The sequence below is a fragment of the Cnephaeus nilssonii genome, assembly GCF_951640355.1.
Source record: "Cnephaeus nilssonii genome assembly, chromosome: 7".
NCBI lineage: Eukaryota > Metazoa > Chordata > Mammalia > Chiroptera > Vespertilionidae > Cnephaeus > Cnephaeus nilssonii.
The window spans coordinates 62,836,580-62,864,074 of NC_137078.1; the positions used below are offsets into that span (position 1 = coordinate 62,836,580).

A 27,495-nucleotide genomic window follows, 5' to 3' on the forward strand; every position below is an offset into this window, starting at 1 on the left:
TTTATTCCTATGTAATGTAAGTAAATAAAACTAAAAAAGTAAAATTATCAGCATTAATTTTTACCATTCATCATGCCAGGTTTAAATACAAATATAAAAGTATTCAACTTATATGCACAGTCACTCAAATTATACATTTGTATTTTAAGGCTTGTCCCTAAGGGTGCCTCAAGATGGCCACAAGAGGCAAATATAAGCCCTATTCAGGAAGGTTGGAAGGAGGAACCCCCGGCGCCCCCCGCGACTGCCCCAGGCCTGGAACCAGCAGATAGAGCACTCCTAGGCATGAAGATTTATATTTGCAGAGTAAGTGCAAGCTGGCCTTGCAAAGCAGGATGCACATTTCCTCACTCTGGCCTGATGGGGTTCCCTTTCTCGCCACCACTGTGCTGATGTGCCTTATCCTGACCAGCGGGCCGGGTGAGAGGAAGTTGAGCTAGGCACCCTAACTTCCCAGTGCCTGCCATCCCAGCTCCTGGAAGACAGGCAACCTCCAAGGATCTTTAAACCTCTGTCCTAGGGCATGCTTGGAACCCAGGCCAGGTGTGAGTAAGAAGCCTGCCTCTGGCAAGACACAGCCTCTGACCCATCACCCACCAGCATGAGACAGCAACACGTGCTCCCATGCCTTATCCGAGATGCTATAGGATGCTTGGGCCTGACCCTCCCTCTGCCCAGGCCCAGGTCCCTCCCAGGCTGGAGGACAGCAGTGATTGCAGGACACGCAGAGGGAGGTTGGGTGGCCCTAGAGGGTGAGCAAGCAGGGAAGCAGGTGGTAAAGAACTTGTGGGAGCTGGAGGTCATGCTGACGTTCACTGTCTCATTGTTCTTCACTTATAAAAGAAATTTAAAGATAAAATTATTAAGAGTTAAAAGATAACAGATGTCTCTGGAGTGTAACCTCTGGATTAAATAGCCCTGACTAAATATTCACTAAATATCCCTGCAGTGTGTTTTCCTGCTTAGAGCAATGTAACATCTCAGGGTATAGAACAAAATAAACAAACGGATTTACAGAGCTCACTGAATCGATACCGGAGCATGTTAAAATAAATGGGAGATGATACTGATACTCAGATATGGCAAAAATAATGGAGGTGAAGCAAAAATGACTAAAATCTTGGAAATATTGACCAACCCTTATATTCCTACCATGGATGGTAGACATTATTATTATTATATATCACCATAGTAAAACCTGAGAGAGTGATAATATTTTGGAAAGAATATTTGATTTTATGAAACAACCAGATTTCCTCCTTTCTCTTTGCCTTCATATGAACAGAAGCAAGCAGAAGATAGAGCTGAGAATGTTCGTGTCAGAAAGAGGTCTGGACCTGTATCTGCTCAACATACGCAATGTGTGCGTGGATGGGTGGCTGGATCAGCTGAGCACTGGAAGGGAAGGCTACACCCGTGACCGTGTGTAGGTGTGTCTGGTGGAGAGCTGGGGAAACACCGATCCATTCAGGTAGGGTTTCTCGTTGATCATTATCTGTGTGTCAACACAACAATGAATATTTACACAGGGCTTTGCAACTTATAAAGCTTTTTCTCACAATGCATTGTCTCTCTTAATCCTCAGAGCCTTATAAAGCATGTAGTATTTTTGTCTCCATTTTCCAGATGAAGAAATATATGACTCAGAGATTAAGTGAGCTTTCTAAGGTGTACATAGTCATTTATCATGGAGCCCGAATTAGAACCCTGTTCTCCTGTTTCCCAGAGTCCCTACATGCCACCACTAGTTCATGCGGAGGAGTCAGACGGGACTAGGACACGCTCCTAAAGAACATTTGTCTACAAGGACTCCTTGAGAACAGTTGGCACTGCTAGGAACTCTAAGAAGATAGAGAAAATGTACACAGTATGACCTTTACCCTGGAAGAGTTTACACTCTTAAATTTTTTTTGGAACAATTTTAGAGTTATAGAAAAGTTGCCAAGATGGCACAGAGATTTCTATATACTAGTACCTTTCACCCAGCTTCCCCTGGTGTGGATATCTTACATCACCATGGTATGTTTGTCAACCCTAAGACATTAACTTTGGTACATGACTATGAACTTGACTACAGGTGTGATTTGGATTTCCCCAGTTTTCCCACCAATGTCGTTGCTTCTGTTCCAGGACCCAATCTACAGGACCACATTGTGGTCACTTATCCTGGCTCCTTAATCTCCCCCAACCTGTGACAGTTTCTCTGTCTTTGTCTTTCATAACCTTGATCTTGACACTGGGTATTTTGTGGAACGTCCTTCAGTTTGTGTTGATCTGATGTTTCTCTTGTGGTCAGACTGAAGCTATGGCTTTTGCAGAAGAATACACAGAGATGATTTGCCATCTCATCACGTCAGATCAGTGGCTGCATCATTTCAACAGGACTTGTAACTGGTAATGTTAACCTTGAGCACTTGGTTAAGGTGGTGTCTTGCAGGTGTCTCAACTGGGAAGCTGTTCTTTTTCCTTCCCGTAGTCTAGTCATTAGAAGTGAGTGAGTCACTAAGTCTAACCCACTCTCAAGGGCAGGAAATTAAGTTCCGCCTCTGGAGAAAGGAGTATCAAGGAATTCAGGACATATGTTAAAATCACCACAGTAATTAGTACATATGCAGGGGGAAGACAGTTTGAGGCTACGCAAGTATTTTGTTTATCCTTAATTTCAGCATTCATCTGTGGATCTTGCCTGAGGCGATTATTACTGCAGCGCTCTAATGCTGATTTTCTGTCTCCCTCCTGCCTTTTACATTTATTACTGGAAATGTTCTGTCAGGCAAATGGACTCATCCCCCTCCCCCATTTATTTATTTATGTCAATATGGACTCACAGGTATTTATTTTATTATAATCTAATGCAATTGTTATTTATGTTGTTGTAATTGTCATTTATTGTGTTGCTCAAACTGTTCTAGCCTTGGCCATTGGGAGCTCTTTTCAGGTTGGTTCCTATGCTCTTTTCTTTTGACATTCCTCATTCTTTTCTTTTCTTTTTTTAACACTTGCTTTTTTTTTTTTCTTCTTCTTCTCCTGATGCTATATATGATACTCCAGGCTCATCTTGTATTTCTCCAAGGAATCCTGGTTTCCTTTATTGGAGAATGGTGTTTAGAACCTGAGACCTGAGCACTAAAGTTGTACTGTTGTTATTGGAGTGTCTCTGCTTCTAGGCCCTCTCTGTGAAGAGTGTCTACTCACCTACACATACATCATCTCTACCCATGTGTATCTTCATCGAAGTAAACGGGAGCTTAAGCTGATGTCTCCAACTCCAACCCAGATCCACAGGTGTCATTCTAGCATTCTGCTTATGCTTACTGGTTATTTTTTTCTCCAGCAGTGAGCAGAACCTGATTCTACAACCTTGTGGATGATGAACTGTCTCTGAGTGAGAGAAATATGAAGTAGAACAGGAGACTAGAGAACCCATCTGTGGGACTACAGGCAACTCTTGTGTAGGACAGATTTACCCAAATTGAAGAAACTTTGAGGGATGTTAAATGTGTATAGGGGAAAACATCCACACTTAATTCCAAACTTTTGTATTTATATCATCCTGTGTGTCCTGCTTCTCCATTACCTCCCATACCAGAGCAGCTCGCATAAACAGCAGGGTCTTCTTTATATGCCCGATTAGCATCCCATCTGGTCAACCCTCTCATTTTACAGGTGAGAGTACCTAAAGCTCAGAGATGTGAAAATCTCACCAAAGTCACACAGCAAGTCAGCAGCTCAGGTCTCCCAACTCGCAGGCCAGTGCTTTTCCAAGCAGCAGAACCTGAGAGGAGAGGGGGACATCCACTGTGGGTGTGGAGTGCAGACCTCCTGGCTGCCAGGACAAGGTCTCCAGCTGACATGAGAGAGATGGACAGTCTATACTTCTGTGGGAGGCACTAAGTTGATTACCGATATCTCCTTAAACATAGTAACCCTGCAAAGCAGGTATTACTATGTCCATTTGGCAGATTAGCAAAACAAAAATGCAGAAGCTCATAAAATGGCCCAAGGCCACAGGCGGGTCTGGGGTCCAAGCCTGTTTCTGGGCTCCTGACTCCCAGTCCAGCTGCCTCCGCCCTCCCCCAAGGAGGAGGGGTGTGTCTCCATCCTTGTTGGGGATAAACAATGGCCTGAAAAGGGCTAATTATGACAGTAGCCAGAGATGCCTTTCAAAGTTGCCACAGAGGTGGGCAGCTGTGCAAGCATGTACCATATGCTGTGCCCTCAATCTCTCTCCCCCAGACACACACACACACACACACACACACACACACTCACACACACACACACACACACTCACACTCACACACTCACACACACACTCTCACACACACACACTCTCACACACACACTCTCTCACACACACACACTCTCACACATACACTCTCTCTCACACACACACACACTCACACTCACACACTCACACACACACACTCTCACACACACACACGCTCACACACACACTCTCTCACACACACACTCTCACACACACACTCTCTCTCACACACACACACACTCACACTCACACACTCACACACACACACACACACTCTCACACACACACACTCTCACACACACTCTCTCACACACACACTCTCACACACACACTCTCTCACACACACACACTCACACTCACACACTCACACACACACACTCACACTCACACACACACACACACACTCACACACACTCACACTCACACACACACACACACACTCTCACACACACACACTCTCACACACACACTCTCTCTCACACACACACTCTCACACACACACTCTCTCACACACACACACACACTCACACTCACACACACACTCACACTCACACACACTCACACTACCCTCCCTTCCTGTTGTGACTCTACCCCTCTGGTTGGCTCTGCATCCTTAGCAGGTCATTGGAGAAAATCAATCTTTAAAAAAAAATTTTTTTTTTAAATTTTCAATTAGAGTTGACATACAATATTATATTAATTTCAGGTGCACAACATAATGATTTGACCTTTATATAACTTAGGAAGTGATCACCCAAATAGTCTAGCACCCGCCTGACACCATACCTGGGTATTACAATGTTATTGACTATGTTCCCTGTGCGGTACTTTACATCCCCGGGACTACTTTTCTAACTCGCAATCTATACTTCTTAATCCTTTTCATCTTTTTTATCCATCTCCCATCTGGTGACCATTAACTTATTCTCGGCATCGATGAGTTTGTTTCTGTTTGGTCTGTTCACTTCCTTCGTGTTTTCGATTCCACACAGAAGTGAAGTCACATGGTACTGGAGGCAGTGCAGCATCATGAGCAGAGCACGGGCTTAGGAGTCACAAAGGTCTGAGCTCTGATTCCAGAGCTGTCCTTCCTGCGCCGCCGCCAAGGGAGCTGTGCGGCTGGGACACATTACTCAGCCTCGTGAATGGGTAGTAATACCTGACTTGTGTTAGTGGAGTCAATAGAAAATATACCTTGAATTTCTCCGCTTCTTTATTTCCTCCTTTCCTCCTCTGAAACCAGACCATTGGCATTTCAGCTGGGATTATGCAGGAAACTCCTAACTGGCCTTCTTGTCCCCTTTCTTGTTCCCTTTCAGAATTGCCATGTTATACCCAGGCATAATCTTTTACAAATGTGTCTGATCAACTCAGGGCTCCTGCCACTCCCACAATATTATCATCAACAAATAAGCCCCAACGTTTTGTTATTGTTGCTGTTGAACTTAGGACAAAACCCACATCCTTCTCATGTAAGGACCCGCCTACCCCGCCCCCCCCTCTCCCCCACCAACCTCAGACTCTGCAGCCCCCTCCCTTCTGTCATTGCCTCCTAAGCAGTGTCTGCTCTGCCTGGGGCCCTCTCACTGCTGTTCAGCTGCCTGAGACTCCCCTGCCCCTCATTCCCCCGGCTGACATCTACTCATTTCTTAAGTCTCAACTTACCTTCCTAAGAGAGGCCTTCCCTGAATGCTCTGTTAAGTGCTACCCACCTCTTTCATGTTTCATGCCACCCTTTTTCCTAGGCGCCCTATTTATAATCCAGCATTTGATTGTGTGATTCTTTGTTTAATATCTGTCTCCTCCCACAGGTGGAAAGCGAAGAGTCTGTGTCTCTTTTACTCCTTTTTGTCTATCTCTGGGGTCAGTCACAGTGCCTGGGACATAATAGGTGCTCAAGGAGTACATTGTGTGTGAAGAAATGAAGGAGGAAGGGTTGCATGTACAGCACAGGCAGGGCACATGGGAGACCTTGAGCAGGTCTCTGCAGCTGTGTTCCCTGTTCCCCTCCTGGTGAAGGCAGCCAGAGCACAGTGCTCAGGAGTCTCCCTCCCCCACCCCAATACCCCCACTGAGAGGCCCCACCCTGACCCTGTGGGGCTGGCTGAGTGCAAAGCCCCCAGGCTGTGGAGCCCCATTAGGCAGGGCCCACGGCAAACCCTGCCACCCCCGAGAGCAGGAGTGGCCATAGGGAGTGGGCCCGGCTGCTGGGAGCAGGCCCCCTGGGTGCTCCTCAGACTCAAACCCTCCCTGTCCCTCCTTCCCCCACGCAGAAAGCAGTTCTGCCCTGGCCAATGCCAATTGAGCTGCTGCTTGTTTTAAGTGCTGCTAGGCAACTGGCCTGTTTTTGCTTATTTACCTCCCCTGGGGCATTTCACAACACTTTGTAATAAGCCCTGCTCTCTCTGTGCACATCTGGTTTGGATTTAGCCTGTCAGAGTCCCCTCTGCAAGGAGAGCTGGTGCTTTCCCCAGCAGTCACCATGGAGGACCCCCGCGGCTTCAGCTGCCCAGGGCCCCTCGGTGTGGGACCAGCTGATGCCGCTCAGCCGCCCAGCCCCGAGTCCCCTCTCCACCCTGAGCCTCCCGCTCCTTTTTCAGCAGTGCACACACCAGAGCCTGAAGGTGGGGAAACTCTGAGAAGGAAAAGGCTGGTGAGGGCTCAGGAATATTAGAGTGGGAAGGGTGTTTAGAGAGAATAAAGTTTGAGCCCCAAACCCCACCCACAGAGAGGGGGATGGACTTACCCAAGGAGACACAGAGACGGGGACAGAGTCCAGGTTCCTTGACATCTCTCTCCCTCCTCCAGAGCCTTTCCACCAAGAAGACCACCTTAGGGGCGAAGTGGGCTATGTGTTTTGAAGTAAATAGTAGGTTTACCTCTCTCCCCATCATACCTGAAAATTTCTGCTGGGATTTCTGTAAAAGATCAATAGAGAATCAGAGATTTGGTAGATGTCATTGTAGAGAGAGAGAGAGAATGAAAGTTTCTGATTTCTTTCCCCACCTGCTGAGAATGTACTGGCCAAAGCAGGGCAGGGGCAGGGGCAGGTGAAGGACATAGGGTTGGGACAAATATAGGGGGCCTCTCTTTGCTCCCCATCCCTCTCCTTCTTGCCCCGACCCCCGTTTTGTTCTGACAACACCACATTCAGAGTAAAACCCGAGGTTCCGACAATGGCTTACAAGGCTCTCTGACCTCATCATCCCCTCCCCACCCTTGTACATTCAGCCTCAGTGATTTGTGCCAAGAAAGAGGAAGAAGGCTTCCTTGGTATGAAAGCCACCAGCAGCTGGGCAGAGCGCGGCGAACAGAGCGGGACTGGGTTCCACGCCCACTCTCTGTAGGCTGAGCTCCACTGGGCAGGGAACAAAATGCTCCAACTGCACAAAACACAACATTTTTCTCCATAGCACACATCTAGCCCTGACATATGGTGATGACATTGCTTGTTTACCGTCAGTCTTTTTCTGCTAAATCTAAGTTTCTTGAGGGCAGTCTTTGTGCCATTCATTGTTACGTGTGTTTTTTAAATATATTTTTATTGATTTTAGAAAGGAAGGGAAAGGGAGAGAAAGATAGAAACATCAATGATGAGAGAGAACCATTGATCAGCTACCTCCTGCAGATCAAGGATTGAGCCTGCTATCCGGGCATGTGCCCTGACCAGGAATCGAACCATGACTTCCTGAGCCACTGTGGCAGGGCCATTGTTATGTTTTTGTACTTAAAACAGCTTTGCACAAGGTTGGGCTCAATAAGAATTTGTTGAATGAATGAATGAATGAATGAATGAACGAATGAACGAATGCTTCTCCTTCCAGCTTGATTACATGGTGGCATGTACTTATATTTACCTCTCACCTACAACGTAAAGTACTGATGACCCTCTAAAATGTGAGTCTGCGGTGAGTGCCCTTGACTCTGTCCAGCGTTTGGTGATCCTGCCCTCCCAAACTGCTGGAGCTCATGCTGTCCCTCTACCTAGATTCTATGTCCTAGAGCGCTCCTCCCCACCCAGCTCCGCATCTCCCTGTGGCAGTGGTCGGCAAACTCATTAGTCAACAGAGCCAAATAGCAACAGTACAACGATTGACATTTCTTTTGAGAGCCAAATTTTTTAAACTTAAACTTCTTCTAACGCCACTTCTTCAAAATAGACTCGCCCAGGCCGTGGTATTTTGTGGAAGAGCCACACTCAAGGGGCCAAAGAGCTGCATGTGGCTTGCGAGCCGCAGTTTGCCGACCACTGCCCTGTGGGGTCTGACGTGGTAACTTTAGTGCTAGGTTGGATCTTTTGTAGTGTCTGCATCCCTCTGTGGTTTGCCATAATGGTAATGATTACTTTTCAGGCTGCTCCCCATTGATTAATCAATAAGGGATAAGGGGGCCAGATGGCCAGCTATGTAGCAACTGAGCAGCAATCAATGATCTCAGGCCTCTAAGGTCTTCTATGGATTCTCTTCAGGTTTACTTTGTCGGTTATGGACCTCTGGTTGTACAAGAGTGCAGAGTAACACACAAAACAGAGCTCTTGGTTGTTTTTTTCTCCTCAAGCCTTCATCTTTCCTGATTACCCAGAGTGAATGGCAATACCATCTATTCAGCTTCTTAAGGCAAAACCCCATGACTTTACTGTTGATTCAGATCATGTCCATCTTTCCCCATACCCAAGCCATCAGCAAGTCCAACCAATGCTATCCCTGTGGCACATCTGACGCCATCCTCTTTTCTTCACCTCCATTGCTCCACCCTGGTCCAGATCCCCAGAGTTCTTGGCTGCACTACTTATAATACAATGCAAATGACTTGGAAATAGAATGCACTTTTGCATCGTATTATAAGTAGTACAGGCTACTCTCCTGAGGGCCTTACATTCTAGCCAGCATGTGAAATGTACTCACCAAGGTTTACTGAACTGCGTGAAGTGGGCAGACTAAAGATGACTTGATATCTCCCAAGGAGATAGGCTTTGGTCTGCATGCTTGCAGTGGTGAGGGGGATAGAACAACGGGAATAGCAGGGACAATTATAAATACAAAGCTGTGGCTTTGAACATGTCATGGATCAGCTCTGAGTCTTTATCTCCACATCTGTAAAATGAGGTCAGATTTCATGATCCTGAAGTTCTTTTTACTTCCAGACACTCCGATCCTATCCATCTTCCCATATTGTTGACCATAAGAAGCTGTGCAAGATGGTGAAGACAGCAATGACCCAACTCAAATTGAAGACTTATTTTTTTAATCTCATGTAACATTCCCAGGTTACATGATTTATACTCAGCCTCCATATCCAAAAGGATTTGTGTAGTTCGAGTTTCAGACCTACTTTCCCAAACAAGTCCTTACTTGCTTCATTTATTCAGGGAGAAGAATAACTGTTCCCATCTAGACTGCTGTATCAAAATGGACCCTTATGATTGCAAATCACAGAAACCTAACCTAGTTCAACTATAACAATGCGAGAAATGTTCTGGCAGCTCATGAGATCCAAGGAGGGCTGAATAATCAAGGTGCTGGGGAGACAGCGAGAAAGCAGGGTCACAGGCGCTGCTGGAATCAGAAGCTCAAATCCCACTGGTACTCCCCACCCACCCCCCCGCATTTTCTCTGCTTCTATCAGTGAGCTGGTTGCATGCCTCTCTCTCTCTTTGCCATCTAGCTCTTCCCACACAGCCCCAGCACAGTGTGTATCATACTCTGCCTTAACTTACATATTTGTTTGTTCCCTTGCTTGCTTTTTGTCTCTTCCAGTACAATTAAGTTCATTGAGAAAAAGGATCTTATTCATTTGTTATTTTCTAAATCCCTTGCACCCAACCCAGTGCCTGGAACATAGAAGATGCACAATAAACACCAACTGGATAAATGAATGGCAGGAAACATAGCCATCAACTACTTCAGAGTTTAATACCCAATAACTTCAGTTACTGGAGAAAGGCAGCAAAGCTCCCTAGGACTCCACTAAAAAAAATATAAATCTCAGGGAAGGGACTTGTTGGTCCAGCTAGTCCATATGCTTCCCCTTGGATCAAACAACAGGAGTCACTGATCATGATGATGTCTTAGCACCCATGTGGATTGGGGGAGGAGAAGCTTTTAGAAAAAGACTGTGGGAAGAAACCCCACAGATGCTGACGCCCTCACAGAGTTGCTGTGGAGACCCAATGAGACATTGAGGAACAGGGTGCTTTGACAAGTTATTATGAAGTTGCCATTTCTGTAGGTCAAAGTTGGTCAAATATTGGCAATTTTGTATGTTTTAACTTACTATAAAAGTGTGAAAAGCATTACCTGAATGTGAGGTATAATTAATTTGATTATACATCAGCAAAATTCAATAGAATACCATGTTTTTAAGATGAAAAGTCTATTCCCTTTTAAAATGAGGGTAGCTAAAAGGATTTCCTGTGTGCTGGCTTTACAAGGAACAGTGCCAAGGGCTCTACATGGATGACCTCATTATTTCTTCCCACACCGCCATGAGGTAGATACTGTAATTACCCCCATTCTACAGAGAAGGAAACTGAGGTTCAGTGAGGTTAGAGTATATGCTTCAAATGACACAGTTCAAAAAGTGGCAGAACCAGGATTCGAACCTAGGTTTCTGGGATTTAAGGTTATTCGTTACACTCCATTGGCGAGGAGGTTGAAGGTACAGCTCGTCCAGGAGAGGTAATCCACTGCTACTAGGAGGAATGACTCTTTCTGTTGTCCATGAATCCACAGACCTAGGTACATTCTACTTCCAAGTCAATTTGCATCATATTATAAGTAGTACAGACTACTCTACTGAGGGCCTTACATTCTAGCCAACATGTGAAATGTACTCACCGAGGTTTATTGAACTGCGTGAAGTGGGCAGGCCAAAGGTGATTTGATATCTCCCAGGGTGATAGGCTTTGGTCTGCACGTTTGCAGTGATGAGGAGGGTAGAACAATGGAAATAGCAGGGACAATTACAAATACAGAGCGAGCATGTGCCAAGAGCCTGTTATGTCTAGGAAATTATGTCCACTATATGGTATCTAACTTTTATATTATCTTGCAAGGTAAGTGCTGGTGGTATCTCCAGGTCTTACTGCTTGAGAGCAGCAGAATATATTGCTTCCAGAGATTCAAACATCTCCTCTGTGATATCAGATCTGGGCCATGAAAATGTGTTTGCTCCAAGGAGGGTCACACAGAGCTTTGAACCTACACACTGTCCTCAGCCAGAATTTCACAGAATTCCATTCTGGGCAGACCCCCAATTTCTCTAAATGCAAACCCCACCCACACTCCAGAGCCCTACAACTCTGTCAAACAAATGTTTAACTTGATTTGGTACGCGAAGTTGAGTCTGAGCCATGGAATTTCAGAGTTGTGCCTGCAAGTCTGGAATTTAAATATTAGCCTTCCTGACCTGGAGAGCTTTGATCTCCCAAGTTTACACTCACAAGTATTGATAACATAGCTCAAATCACAAGCAAGAGCACCAGGTCTGCAGCCCGTGGCTGCCAAGTGTGTGCATGAGTACATAGATCTCTGCTGAGATCAAAATGGGCTTAGGTTACGCAAGTGCTTATCTGATGGTGGGGGAGCCCTACACGCGGGACAGAGAGACAGAGCGCACGTTCAGGCAGCCAGTCATGCTTGCTTCATCCCACAGGACAGAAAGCAAGAGTGAACTGTAGCTGAACTCGTGCAAAACCAGGCCCCTGCATTATGGCACCATCCTCCTTACTTTCTTAGAATCTGTCTTTGCGTCAGGGCATGGCTGCCACAGTCAGCTACCATTTGCCAAACATTGACCTTGAACCAGGTACCTTAGGTGTTTGTATAATATGGACAACTTATACATGCTAGGCACTGTTGTATGAGTTTTACATTTACAGCATTTCATCCACAAGACATTCATATAAAGCTGGGACTACTATTATCTTCATTTTTCAGATCAGGAAACTGAGGCAGATTTAATTAGTGAGAAACACACTGTAAGTAGATGGCAGAGCTAGGATTTGAAGAGAGGAAGCACCTCTTTCTGACCTCCCAGGAGCTGGGGAGGCAGGTGTGGTCACTTTACAAAAGAAGGGAGAGAAAATTAAATGACTCTTAAAAGGTCATCTGCCTTTTAAGAACAGAACCAAAATGTAAACCCAGGTCAAAATCCAATGATTATGCTTTTTAAAATATACTACAGAAGCCTGTTTTCGTATGGCTGGTTTTGTATGGCCTGCAAGCTAAGAATGGTTTTTGTATTTTAAAGGGTTGTTTAACAAATACAAAATAGAGAAGAATATGCAACAAAGATCATATGTGGCCCCACAAAGCTTAAAATATTTAGTATCTGGAGCTGTAGAGGAATAATTTAGCAACTCCTGCACTATACCGTCTCCTCTCACGGTAGCTAAAATACTGATAGGAGAATCAAATGAAATAATGGACGTGGGAGTGTACGTATGTAATTTGGGGAAGTTACTTCCCTTTTGTTAGACCTCAGTTTCCCCGTTTAAAAGAAGTGAGAGATCTGGAAGCCTCCGTCCAGCTATAATCTCCGCGAGTGGAAGGCGCTGTCCTGATGCTATACTAATGTAACTGTAAGGAGGTGTGTTTTTTCTATTCCAACTCCTCTCCTATTATTCTGTCACCTACTCTACTGTCAGGAATACAGACACAAGTACACTTCAATGATGAAGAAAACATAACCCTTCAAAATAATCCCTAGAAGCTAATAAATGCCCCCAACATAAGTCCTTCTGTGATGGGCCCTGACTACAGATGTCATCTCCTTCTTCTAAGCTCAGTTCAGGCTTTTCGCTTGTCCTCCCAATCTCTTGGCACCTGAAGTTGTTCATTTCCCCAGAAATGTTTGCTTCTGATCCTGCCCATGTCTCCTAAGCCCTTCCTCTTCTCCCATCTCCCTATGGTATTCAACAGCAGCAAAAAAAAAAATAATAATAATAAAGCATAAATGATCACAGATCTACCCATTCCCCTCCAGTGTGCTTCCTGGTGTCAGGCACATGCACTTCCCCTTTTGGGAATCCATTTCTTAACCCGGGTCACGGCCTCCCACACATTCTCACAACACAGAGAGCTCCTTTTCATCTTCCGACCTTTCCTTTCCTTCTCTTTCTCTTGTTTGGCCAAAGCATCCTGCCCCTTAGCAGTCTCACCCAAAGTCCTCTTCACAACCTCCCTCCACACAAAAAGAAACCGAATCCAGACTCTCCCCAGACACGGTGACCTCACTCTGGGCCTCCTCTGCTCCAAGCATGCCCTGAAGGGAGACAAAGGTGCTACGCGGGGGTAGGACTAGGCCCGGTGGTGCCCACAGGTCTGCTCTGTCTTCCTCTTACTTGAGGGAGGATAATGCCTCTGCCTATTCAGACCCGCAGTCTTGTCTCTCCAGGATTGCTGCAGTAGGCTCCCTAGGGGTCCTCCGGCTTCTAGACCCCTTCTCCCTTCCTTCCTCAAAACATTCACCGCCTTGTGGTCAAAGACACTATCTAGAATGCAAACCCACCTGTGTCATTGCCCTGCTTAAATGGTGGTTCCATAGTGCCGGAGGCATATGGTTCCCTGTCTAACCCTCCATGACCCAGTCACTGCCTCTCTTTCCAATCGCATTTCCAACCACTCGGACTCTCATACCCAATGTCTTTGCTGTACCGAAGTACTTGGAGTATCCCAAGTCCTCTGGACAATGAGAGTGCATAGCCCTTCCCTTGACAGCAAGCCCTTCCCAGCTCTGCTTTCCAGAAAACACCTTCACACTCTTCCCATCTGTGCAGAAGGTCTTTTTTTCCCTTCTGGACCACACTCCACCTTTCCCATCTGCTCTGTTCTCAAGAGAAGGTTGATTGGTGGTTCTTGGCCAATTGGGAGCTTCAGGAGGAGACCAGAGGGAGAGCGGGAATGTCTTCCTCAGATCTCTCCTTGCAAGGTCACTGGAGCTGGCCCTGTCCCTCACTGCTCCTCCTGAGGTGTGCAGCTCTGCAATACTCTCCTGGTGGGAGAAGCTCAGCAGCTACTCCCTCCTATGTTCTCCCCTGTGATTCTTCTACACGTGCACCTTTGCAATAAGCCTCCTCTAAGTATTTCCCCAGATACCGCGCCCGGCTAGCTCAGTCGGTAGAGCATGAGACTCTTAAGTATTTCCCCAGAGCCACCTGTAGGCTGTTGAGACCCTGACTGATACACACTCACCCAGCACAAACCCCAGGGGGCCCTTTGCAGGCACCTTCGTGTTAACTCATATGCTGCCTGTTTTCTTTGCTCTGCCCACCAGACTGCTGCATTTCACTTTGTTTTATAGGGATTCAGTGTGCCCACCCACCTCTGGTGAGCAGCTACTGGATGCTGGGCCACGGCCTAGGCACCGCAGACTCAGAGGTGACCTTGAAGATCCCTCACTTAAGCACAGGAGATAAGACTTAGGTCCTGTTTGTGGCTGTAAACACAGGACCAGTGAGCAGTCAGCTCATGATCAAATTCCTGCTCACTTGACTAGCTGTGTGACCTGGGTGAGGTCCTCTCTCTGAGCCTCAGTTTCCTCATCTGTAGATGGAAAAACAGCCGCTAACTGAGAAAGTGATTGTGAGGATTAAAGTAGTGACATCGCACCTGACACCTCCTAGGCACTCAATAAGTGTCCATGATTATTGTTATTACAGCAGGTGCTCAGTGTACATTAAATAAAGGGATGATTGAATTATCTCATTTCATCTCCATGGCAATCCTCCCTTCCCCCTTCCCCACCATGTACATTCCAAGTACACAGAAAGGAATTCCTTTTCCCATTTCACAGATGAGGAAAGAGGGAGTGGATGAATGAATAAACAAATGAACGTCTCACCCACTTAGCCTGCACTGGGTCTCCACCTCCTCCCAGCGGCCATAGCTAGGCTGTCTGTGTGGAGAGGCGGAGCCCTGGGCCCTGGAGAAGTGATCCCAGCTTTCTCTGCAGCTCCCCGGTGCAGGAGGACTGGTGTCCAGGAGCTCACGGGGACTTGCTCTGTCTAACACCATCTGGGTGCAGGTGTTCCTGGAGTTTGTAAACACTGGGCTGCTGGCTCTGCCCCTGAAATCCCGCTTCCCAGAACCAGGGCCCAGTTCCTGTTCAGCTGCTGCTCTTTCTGTAAGGCCTTTGCAAGCCCCGCTGCCCCTTCTGGTAAATGCAGGGCCGGCAGGGACGTTCCACTTTCACATTTGCTACCACACCCACACTGAGCTTTCTTACTGTGGAGGGGAAATTTCCTTGCTCGGGAGGCCTGACCTCCAGTCTGCTCCTTCACTCCTCCATTTTTCAGAACATACTCAGTTTCCCAAGAAAGCTCAGGTCCCTTCAACATCTAAACTTGAACCTGTCCCAGAAATAAGAGAGAATTAGTACCTGCTCAGCCCTTGCTATAGGCTCACACTGTACTCAAGCGTGCATTAGGGGCACTCTGGCACATCCCTCCCCAAGCCCCTGTGTAGTGGGCAGCACCCCTATACTATAGATAAGGGGGCTGAGGCTCCGGGCAATGAAATGGCTAGTGTTGGAATGTTCCCATGGGAAACCTACACCCTTGAGCTTTAGAAACAGTTGGAAATCGCCACCGAATGGAAGTCCCGAAACAGAATTTGTCTTTGCTGCTTCTGTACCAGGTGCATAGCTCTATTACTTTGCTTCCCGTAATCTGAGTGTTTATTTGTGTTCATATCTGTCCCTACTACTTGACTGATCCCCCTCAAGGACAGAGAAGGTGACTCACTCATGTCCCTCCCGGCCCTCCCTGCCCCCCAGCACACAATCCCAGGAAGGAGTTGTTGGTCTGAGAGTTAAAGCAGGCCAGCATGGAGAATTCATGAGGGAAGATGAGGGATGAGGCTGGAGGAAAAAGCAAGGCCAGATCATGCAGGACTCTGTAGGCCATAGTGAGGAGCCTGGATTCAATTCCAAGGGCAAAAGGAGGCTACCGAAGGTGTTTGAGTAGGGCCCTTACATTATAGAAAGGAAATTCTGACTATAGTGTGGAGAATAGATTGAAAGGTGATGGGCAAGGAAGCCCAAGGAGGAGCTGTCTCTGTAGACCAGGCAAGAGACGGGGGAGTCTCTCTAGCTCAGTGCTCCACAGACTTGAATGTGCATCGGAATCACCTGGAAGGCATGTTACAGCTCAGCTTGCTGGCTCCACTCCCTGAGTTTCTGATACAATAGGACTGGGGTGGGGCCTGAGAATTTGTATTTCTAGCAAGGTCCCAGATGATGTAGATGCTACCGCCCCCTGAAGTCCACTGTCTTTAGGAAAAGAGAGGAAGTAAAGGATGAGTAAGACAGTATTATCCTCAAAGAACTTTCATTTCACAGGAGCACAATGTGACCAGTACAATTCTAGAGAGATGGACGCATCTCCATGGTGACAGCCAAGGGAGAGACATCTCTCTAGTGTGGGGATGGAGGAGAGCCTCAGAGGACGCTTTGTGGAAGAAGGAACTCTTGAGTTGAGTTATAATAGTTATGTGGTAGTCAACCAAATGAGGGAGGGAGTTCAGTGGGAAGGAAAGGAAGAAGCTGTTTAAGGCAGAGGGCACAGCTTTAATGAATGATGGGTTTGAAGGAGAGGTGTCTTACTTAGGTTTTATTTTAGAAGAATCTCTTTATGGCTTTGTAAGAAATGGATTTGAGCAAGGGTCACGGGGTACAGAGAGGCTAGCTAGGGTTCAATAGTCTGGGTGAGAGGTAATAAATGGCATGGGTTAGCAGCCAGTGTCACACCAATACACAAGTGTTAGGTTGGTAAATGTCAAGATTAGATGTGCTTTTTAGCAAGGCTACTCTGCTCAGCTGAAAAAGCAATGGTCGAGAGCTGAGCTCAGAGACTATCTTTGCATGGCTTCAATCTAAGGCTGATGGGTAATGCAAGCCAGCTAAACAAGGAGGAACCATCTCCACCCATACCCCACCTACTGGCATCTGCTGGTCATCAGTCAGTTGAGGCCCAGATACCCAAACATTTCAGGGCTGGAAGCCAAGGATGTGAAGGATGGCAGCACTCTCATGAGCTGGGGAAAGGCCATAAGGGCAAAGTGGGCTAGTGAGTTTTTGAGACAGAGCGAGATATCATTTTGTCCAAAGGTTTTGCAATAACCCTAGGAAGCAGACAGAGCTAAGATGATTATCTTCATCATGCAGATGGGAAACTGAAGGCCAGAGAATGTGAGGACTTGCCAAAAGACATGTAGCAAATACCAGGGCTACACAACTGAGAATAGAACCCCAAGAACACTGGACTCATGTAAGTAACTTGCCTTAGGCTGACCCTGGTGCAACATTTGCCATGGTCATTCCTGCTGGCCCTAAAATCCTGTAATTCTTGCAAAAGGCTCCTGACCATTAGCTCAATTCCTCTGTGTTCTTTTTTTTTCTATATCTCCCTTTTCACCCCAAGATCTGATCCCCAACCACTGCGAGGCTTGGAACCAGCCATCTGGCCTTTCTACCTTGAGTTTTTTCTTCATTGGTAAAACCAGAGGATTGCTGAAGTATTCCTGAAGTCTTTTTCTTCTTTGCAAAGGCTTCCAAGACCCAAAATTCTGCTCCAGCTTTGAGGTGACAACATGATTCTCACCAGCCCCATTCCTTTTATATGTGGTTATTGGGGAATCATCATGAAAAGAATAATGATAATAAGTAACATTTGTTTCTTCCCATGGGCCAAGCATTGATCTAAGTACTTTCAAGCCTTAAAACAACTTTATAGAACAATTACTATTACTGTCCCCATTTCATAGATGAGAAAATGAGAAACACACAGAGGAGTTGTATTACTTAATATAAGGTCATACAGTTAACAAGCTGTGGAACCAGTGTTCAAACCCAAGCAATTGCCTCAGGGTTCATGCTCCTGGTCCCCAAGAACTGAATAGTGAGGGGTTAAGAGTACAGGGAAGGTATGGGAACTGGCAAGTGAACCCTCAGTGATGGGAGGCTCACTACCCCTCAGGGACATGTTCTATCATCATCCTCATTTTGCAAGTTGTGCTGTGTCACACTTCTCCCGTCACCTGCAAGGGGACACACTTATAAAAAGTTACCTAGTGACCTGTGAAAGGGTTTGCCAGATTTAGCAAATAAAAATAGAGAACACCTGATTAAATTTGAATCTTAGGTACACAATAAATCATTTTTGTGTGTGTGTGTGTGTGTGTGTGTGTGTGTGTGTGTGTGTGTGTGTATTTCCCATGCAGCATTTGGGACATGCTTATAGCAAGAAAGTTTTCATTGTTTATCTGAAATTCAAATTTAACTGGGCATCCTGTGTTTTAGCTGGCAAACCTACTTCCAGTACAACAAAATAAAGACAAGTGATGGTGATTTCCATTGAGAAGACTGCATGGGTATTACTATTGTTTTGCTCACTGGCCCAGAAGGTTGACATGATGGACTCGACGGAATCATTTTCCAGGAAAGAGGGATGACCTCTCCTCCTTCATCTCAGTTGTGAAGTCTTTTAGGGGCCTCCAAAGTCACCTGTGAAGGAACCTGGAACAGCCCTCTGACCTGGAGTAGAACTCCCCAGAATGATCTGGAATGGGCCTTGCTCCCTGGCTGCCCATGTCCCGTGGCTCGCTTTCCAATGCCCTGCTTACAATTTAGAAAGTACCTCCCTCTGCCTCTACTCCCCAGTGGATACCCATAGCCCTTCTAGAACATCAGGGTCTTCAAATACTAATTACTGCTCCTCTCAGCACCTTAGTAACTGCTGTGATAGAGAAACATTAGGAAAAGCATGTCGTAGCTTCTCAGTAAATGTAACCCTTTCACTTCCCCCTTGTCATTTCACAATCAGGAGTCAAAGTTGGTCATTTTCTTGGATTTTTCTAACACTAAATGTTATGGAGTCCTGGGAGAAGGCAACCAATCCCCAAGTATTGTCTGACCTTAACACATGTTGAGAATTCCCCAAAATCCCTCCCCTCCAGGAAATTGGTTTTGAAATATAAATATGTGGGCTTTCTCCACATCACAGACATCTGTGCTGAGGCTTGCTTGCTTGCTCATGGCTGGGTTCCAGAAAGACCCCTTGGCTTGACCAAACTCCCATCTCCAAGCCACAACCTGACCCAGTGCTTCCCCCACCGCTCCCCCACCGTTTTCCCACCATGCCCTGTGTGGAGTGGTTTCTATCAACAGAGCATGCTTCAGCTCATTGGGAAACTGGCCTCTCACATGCTTTCAATCTGCTTTGTCTTCCTTGATCTCCAAGATGTCCCAGACCAAATCTCATTTAGATGAAATGCATTTGGGTGGGTGTACCCTGCCTGCTTCAGCAGAAAGATTAGAGCAGCCGCCCAGAGCATGGCTGAGACATGCACAAAATGCAGATCAACACCCCAAAGCAAAGGAGAATTTTTAAAAGTGTATTGTATTAAGGTTCTTAAATATATAGCTGTATAGGCATCCTGACTAGGTGCCAGGCAAATGCCATAGTACTTCCTCAAGGAGGAGAATTCATTTAAAAAGGATTTAGGATAGAACAAAAGCAAACCCTTCTTGGGGTGTATAGCTTTCTAGGTTGTTCCTCCTTGACCTTCCTAAGGTACAGTACTTCTCACTGTGGGACTATGAAGGGCAGATCCTGGCTTTTATTCTGAATACTTTCTTTAAAAAATATATAAATATATATATATATATATATATATATATATATATATATATATATATATATCCTATCTAATAAATGGGTAATATGCAAATTAACCATCACTCCATCACAAAGATGGAGGCGCCCATAGCCACAAGATGACGGCGCCCAGTCCTCTCAGCCCTGCTGGAGTCCCCCAGTCCTGGGGGGGCGGCGGGGGGGGGGCAGCTGCTGAGAGCGGGCAGTGTGAGCAGCCTAGCAGAATGCTTGCTTCGTCGCTGCGGCGACAAGGCAAGCGTTTCACCCCGGCTGTGGAGGGCCTCTGGGCAGCAGGCGCTGAGCGGCCAGGCCCCACAGAGAGCTACTGGCACACAGATATATATTTCAAATAGGAAGGGAGAGGGAGAGAGAGATAGAAACATTAATGATGAGAGAAAATCATTGATCAGCTGCCTCCTGAACGCCCCACACTGGGGATCGAGCCCACAACCCAGGCATATTCCCTGACTGGGAATTGAACCATGGCCTCCTGTTCATAGGTTGATGCTCAACCACTGAGCCACGCCAGCTGGGCCTGAATACTTTCTTAACAGAAGCTGCTAAATTGACTTTATTAGCCATGTATGTCACTGGCTTTGTCACCTGGAGCCAGAATATCCTCATAATCATTATCTTTATCATCCTACTGTCAAGAGTCACTGATAATTTATTTTGTGCCAAGAATAATGCTAAATATTCTATAGGATTTATCTCAATTTCATAATCATCTCTTATGAGAGGTAGAATTTTTTAATTAAGATTTTATTTTCTTAGAGTAGTTTAAAGTTCACAGCAGAATTGTGGGGAAGATACAGAGATGATTCCTATACTCCTGTAAACCCACATTGACACATCACAATTACTCCAAGTCCATTGTTTATCCTGGATGTCTTCTGGGCAGCATTTTATGAGTTTGGACAAATGTATAATGATCCATCATTATAATGTTACTAGTAGCCCATTTGCAGGAAGAATCCTGCAAGCGGCCGCTGCAGCCGTGTGCGCTGCCGCTGCCACCGCCGCCGCCGTTGTGGCCGTCGCGGCCACTGCGCCTGCACCCGCAGGCTGCTGCCACCCGCCCCGCTCCACCCCACTCTGCCCCGCCCCGCCCCGCCCCACCCCACCCGGGCTTTCCCTCTGGCAGCCACCTTGCTTTCCACTTTTCCTCCCTCTTCCTTCTAAGTTGTCTTCAGTCTTCACTCCTCCCTCCCTCAGTGTATGCAAATTAACCGCCATCTTTGTTGGGTAACGTGCATACTCGCCCTGATTGGCTGGTGGGCGTGGCTTGGGCTGGTGGGCATGACTTGGACGCAGCGAAGGTGCGGTCAATTTGCATATTACTATTTTATTATGTAGGATATACAGGGTTTTTTTTTGTGTGTTTTTTTTTTTCTCTCTTAAAAGTCCTTTGTGCTCCACCTATTCACTTCCCAACCTCTGGCAACCACTGTTTGTTTTTTACTATCTTCATAGTTTTGCCTTTTCCAGATGTCATGTAGTTGGAATCATACAATAAGTAGCCTTTTCATATTGCCTTCTTTCACTTAGTATGAATTTAAGGCTCTGCTATGTCTTTTCATGACTTGATAGCTTTTTTTTTTTTTTTTTTTTTTTTTAAGAGATGAGTACCAGTCCATTATCCGGATGTACCACAGTTTATCCAGTCACCTACTAAGGAAATCTTAGTTGCATCTGAGTTTTGGCAACCATGAATAAAACTACTATAAACATCCATGTTCAGGTTTTTGTTTGAAAATAGTTGTCATCTCATTTGGGTAAATACCAAGGGGTGAGATTGCTGGATCAAATGGTAAGAGTATGTTTAGTTTTTTAAAAATACGTATTTTAATTGATTTCAGAGAGGAAGGGAGAAACATCAATGATGAGAGAGAATCATTGATTGGCTGCCTCCTGCACACCCCCTACCAGGAATTGAGCCCACAACCTAGGCATGGTCCCTGACTGGGAATCAAATTGTGACCTCCAGGTTCACCAACTGACACTCAGTCACTGAGCAACATTGGCTGGGCAAGAGTATGTTTGGTTTTGTTAAAAACTGCAAAACTGTCTTCCAAAGTAGCATTCTCACCAGCAATGAATGAGAGTTCATGTTATTCCACATCCTTGTCAACATTTGTTGTTGTTAGTGTTAGGATTTTGGCCATTCTGAGAGGTGTGTACTGATATAGCACTGTGGTTTTTGCATTTCCCTGATGACATGTAACATGGAACATATTTTCATAGGCTTATTTGCCATCTGTATACCTTCCTTGGTGAGATATCTGTTAAGATCTTGGCACATTGTTTATTCAGGTTGTTTTAAGAGTTTTTGTATACTTTAGATAATAGTTCTTTACCAGATGTACCTTTTGCAAATATTTTCTCCCAACCTGTGGCTTATCTTCTAATTCTTTCGATATTGTCTTACACAGAGCAGAAGTTGTTAATTTTAATGAATCAAACTTGACAATTCTTTCTTTTATAGATAGGGTATTTTGTTGAGGAGTTTTACGTGTATGTTCAGGAGATATATTGGCCTGTAGTTTTCTTGTAATGCTTTTGTCTGTTTTTTTATATAAAGGTAATGCTGGCCTCATGGAAATGAGTTAGTAATTATCCCCTTTGCTTCTATTTCTGAAAGAGACTGTAGAGAATTGGTATCATTTCTTTAACATGTTTGGTGGAATTCACCTGTGAACCCATCTGGGCCTGGAACTTTCTGTTTTGGAAGGTTATTAATTATTGATTCAATATCTTTAACATAATTGGCCTATTTTCTGGGGAGTTTGCACAGTTGGCTTTTAGAGGAGTAAGTATAAAAGCAGACTGACCTGTTTGGGGGGCTGTTGCAGTAACCACAGTAGGAGATGATGGTGGCTGGAACCAAGGAAATAGGTGTGCTGCAAATGTGTAAGATGCACTTTTGAAAGTGGAGCCCACTGTATTTGTTAAAGCAGTGGTGGGCAAACTCATTAGTCAACAGAGCCAAATATCAACAGTACAACGATTGAAATTTCTTTTGAGAGCCAAATTTTTTAAACTTAAACTTCTTCTAATGCCACTTCTTCAAAATAGACTCACCCAGGCCGAAAACCAACTTCTGCGCATGGGCCACGAAGTTTCAATCGCACTGTACGTGCATGCCCGCAAGTGGTATTTTGTGGAAGAGCCACACTCAAGGGGCCAAAGAGCCGCATGTGGCTCGCGAGCCGCCGTTTGCCGACCATTGTGTTAAAGGATCAGGTTTGGGCCATGACAGAGTATACCTCAGTCTCTTTATCTATAAACCAGGGATAATATTTGAATTGCATAGTAGTGGATACTCAAGATATATAAATTTTCTCTCTTAACAGCACAGTGCTGTGATTGGCAGTGACCACAGGACCATTAATCATGGTAGATTATTCAAGGATTGGGTGGGGAGTAGAGATGATAAATTTCAATTACCTGTGGGACTCCTAAAGGGAGAGGTCCCACTGCAAAGGTGTAGCACACAATTTAGGATAAAGGCTCCAGATATAGTTTGGGATGAAAGTTCGGGAGCTGTCACTGTATAGGTGGCAGCTGAAACCACTGGGGCAAGTCAGAAGGGAGTCCTTTCCCATTCCCGTAGCAATAGTCATGGGACTGATATATTCCTTAAAGAGAAAAATCATAAAATCATTAAACGTAGAATGAAAAACATGGTATCATGTGAAATAAAGAAATAATTGTTCCAGAATATTAGGCTAAGGGAAGCTGGGGAAACTGAGCTCGCATGTAGGATGAAGGGAAACTGAGCAGCTACATGGTTGTTGCTCATCAAGAAAAAGAAGCAGCTGAATCTGGATGGCGACCGGCAGGAAGGTAGGGAGAGAGAGAGTGTGAGTGAGGAACCCATAGAGGAGAGTGTAGATGTGTGTGGTGTGTGTGTGTGTGTGTGTATGAGATAGGGTCAGTTAGATTCTGCAGGTCTTCCAAGGGGCTCCCGAACAGGGCAGCCCTAGACGGCGGAGCCCCGCGCACAAAGCGGACACTTCTCAGCGGCTGGTGCGGATGCAGAGACCACGCCATCTTGGGAAACAGAGCTGCCTGAGACTCGGATCCTGGCTTCTGACACAAACCAGGACCCTGCAGCCACTGGGGACAGAGAACTGCTATCACAGCTTCAGACAAACAAACAAGAATCCAGACTTCCCGGCAGATTTCCGTGAGTCAAAGAGCCTATCCCCCTCCACGCAGGCGCTGATAGCGCCATAGTAACTGATAGACCCGCCCCTCCCCCAAGCTGCTGAGCGCCCACAGGCGTGCGGAAAGCGCCATAGTAACTGATAGGCGCGCCCCTCACCCAAGCTGCTCACAGGCGCGCGCACAGACAGCGCCATAGTAACTGATAGACCCGCCCCTGGCCCAAGCTGCCGAGCTTTGCGCAGGGACGTGCTCCCTCTTAGGGAATTTGGCGCGCGCTCGCGCACGGGACAGAAGCAGCTCCCAGTCGGGGAAATCTGTCAGTGCGCACAGAGGGCTCCCCTTCGGGGAATTTGGGGGAATTTGGCTCGCGGGTCACAGCTCCCCCTTCGGAGATTCTTAAAAGCATGCACAGAGGGGCTTCCCTTTGGGGAATTTGGCGCACAGGACGGACTCCGCCCCCCTTCTGGGACTTTGGGAGAGTGCACTGAGCCAGCTCACCTTCAGGTTTTTAAGAATGTGCGCTCTAGCCGGTTTGGCTCAGTAGAGAGAGCACACACAGGACGCAGCCCCACTTCAGGGAATTTGGCACGCCGGACACAGCTGCCTGGGATCCCTGACTCACAGCGCATTCACACTAAGAGCCAGCGACCCCAATTGTTGGTGCGTGCACACACAGGGACCCTGATTCTCAACGAGAAACCGCACAAGGCAACAGAGACTTTGACACTCGAGTCTTGGTGCAGACACAGGGAAACTCTGACTCCTGGCACATGCTAAGGATCTCATTCTCGGCACATACCAACAGTGTGCTGCAGACAGGGCCCCTGATTCTAAATGTGCACACGAGACCACACGGAACACTGGGGACACTGATCCTGGGCAAGTTTGGTTCCCACCAACCAAAGACAGTCACACGTCCTAGTGTCAGAGCACTTCAGTGAAACTAGGGTGGAGCGAAGTCCCCACAGCACACGGCCCAGGTCCACGCAAACAGAAGCTTGAGCTTTCTGGTAATAGCCAGAATGGGGAAACGAAATAACTCACAGAGGAAAGAAAATGTGGAGTCGCCAAGAAAGGAAATTAGTGAAAATGAAGCTTGCAACATGACCGAAAAGGAGTTCAGAGTAATGGTCATGGAATTTATACATCGGATGGATGAGAAAATCAACAACTTATGCAAGAATCAGGAAGAAATGAAAAGTGATATAGCTACAATCAAAAACACCATGGAAAGTTTCAACAGTAGATTACAAGAAGCAGAGGACCGAATTAGTGAGTTAGAAGATCAGGTACAGAAACAAGCTCAAGCTGAACAGCAATTGGAGAAAAAAATTAAAAAGCAGGAGGAAAGCCTAAGGGAGCTTCGGGACAACATGAAACGAAGTAACATGCGTATAATAGGGCTGCCAGAAGGACAAGAAGAGCAGCAGGGATTAGAAAATCTATTTGAAGAAATAATGACAGAAAACTTCCCGGATATGGGAAAGATAAAAGTTACGCAAGTAAAGAGAGTCCCAAGCAGGATCAACCCCAAAAGACCCACACCAAGACATGTCATAATTTCAATGGCAAATATAAATGATAAAGAGAGAATCCTAAAGGCGGCAAGAGAGAGACAGAGAGTTACCTACAAAGGAACACCCATCAGATTGTCAAATGATTACTCATCAGAAACACAACAAGCTAGAAGTGAATGGAAGGAGGTATACAAAGTGTTGCAAAGCAAAGGACTGAATCCAAGAATACTATATCCAGCAAGACTATCAATCAAAATTGAAGGGGAAATCAGGAGCTTTGCAGACAAAAAAAGCCTCAGGGAGTTTATCACCACCAAACCAGCAATGCAAGAATTGCTAAAGGGAATACTGTAAAAAGAAGAAATAAACAGGTAAGAAGGAATACAGACACAAAAATAGATATGACTGCAAACAAATACCTTTCAGTAATAACTTTAAATGTAAACGGACTAAATGCTCCAATCAAAAGACATCGAGTAGCTGAATGGATAAAAAAACACGACCCATATATATGCTGTCTACAAGAGACCCACCTCAGAACAAGAGACTCACACAGATTGAAAGTGAAGGGATGGAAAAATATCTTTCAGGCAAATGGAAATGAAAAAAAAGCTGGGGTAGCAATACTTATATCTGACAAAATAGACCTCAAAGTAAATGCCATAACAAGAGATAAGGAAGGCCACTTCATAATACTAAAGGGAGAAATCCAACAAGAAGAAATAATTCTGGTAAACATATACGCTCCCAATATAGGAGCACCCAAATACATAAAAAAACTCCTGGAGGATATCAAGGGAGAGATTAATAGCAACACAATCATAGTAGGAGACTTTAATACCCCACTATCACCACTGGACAAATCCTCTAAACAAAAAATCAGCAAAGAAACAGCAATCCTAAATGACTCACTAGACCAGATGGAATTAATTGACATCTTCAGAACATTTCACCCCAAAGCCACAGAATATACATTCTTCTCAAGTGCACATGGGTCATTTTCAAAGATAGACCATATGCTGGGTCACAGGCAAAGTCTCTTCAAATTCAAGAAGATAGAAATTATATCAAGCATCTTCTCAGATCACAGTGGCATAAAACTGGAAATCAACTACAATAAATACAATCCAAAGAAATCAAACACATGGAGACTAAACAGCATGCTATTAAACAAGGACTGGGTCACCAGAGAGATCAAGGAAGAAATAAAAAACATCATGGCAACAAATGACAATGAAAACACAACAATCCAAAATCTATGGGACACAGCGAAAGCAGTCTTGAGAGGGAAGTTCATAGCTCTACAGGCCTATTGCAAAAAACAAGAAACAATGGTAATAAATTACTTAACCCTACAACTCAAAGAGCTAGAAAAAGAGCAGCAAGAAAAGCCCAGTGTAACCAGAAGGAAGGAAATAACAAAGATCAGAGCGGAGATAAATGACATAGAGACCAAAGAAACAATACATAAGATCAACAAAACCAAGAGCTGGTTCTTTGAAAGGATAAACAAGATTGATGGACCTCTAGCCAGGCTCACCAAGAAGCAAAGAGAGAGGACCCAAATAAACAAAATCAGAAATGAAAGAGGTGAAATAACAACAGACCCCGCTGAGATACAAAGGATTGTTACAAAATACTACGAACAACTCTATTCCAACAAACTGGACAATCTGGAGGAAATGGACATATTCCTAGAAAAATATAACCTTCCAAAAATCAATCAAGAAGAATCTAAACAGCTCAATAGGCCAATAACTATGGACGAAATTGAAGCAGTCATCAAAAAGCTTCCGGCAAACAAAAGCCCGGGGCCTGATGGCTTCACAGGAGAGTTTTACCAAACATTCAAGGAAGAACTAAAACCTATCCTCCTCAGACTA

The 27,495-nt window shown here is 45.5% G+C and overlaps 1 protein-coding gene across 1 annotated transcript in view; it reads right to left on the reverse strand.

Annotated features, from left to right (window-relative positions):
• Nucleotides 1-27,495, reverse strand: part of LOC307103485 (uncharacterized protein) — a gene marked incomplete at its 3' end in the record, with an annotated part of 334,890 nt that overhangs the window by 102,093 nt on the left and 205,302 nt on the right. The gene's annotated exons all lie outside the window — the stretch shown is intronic.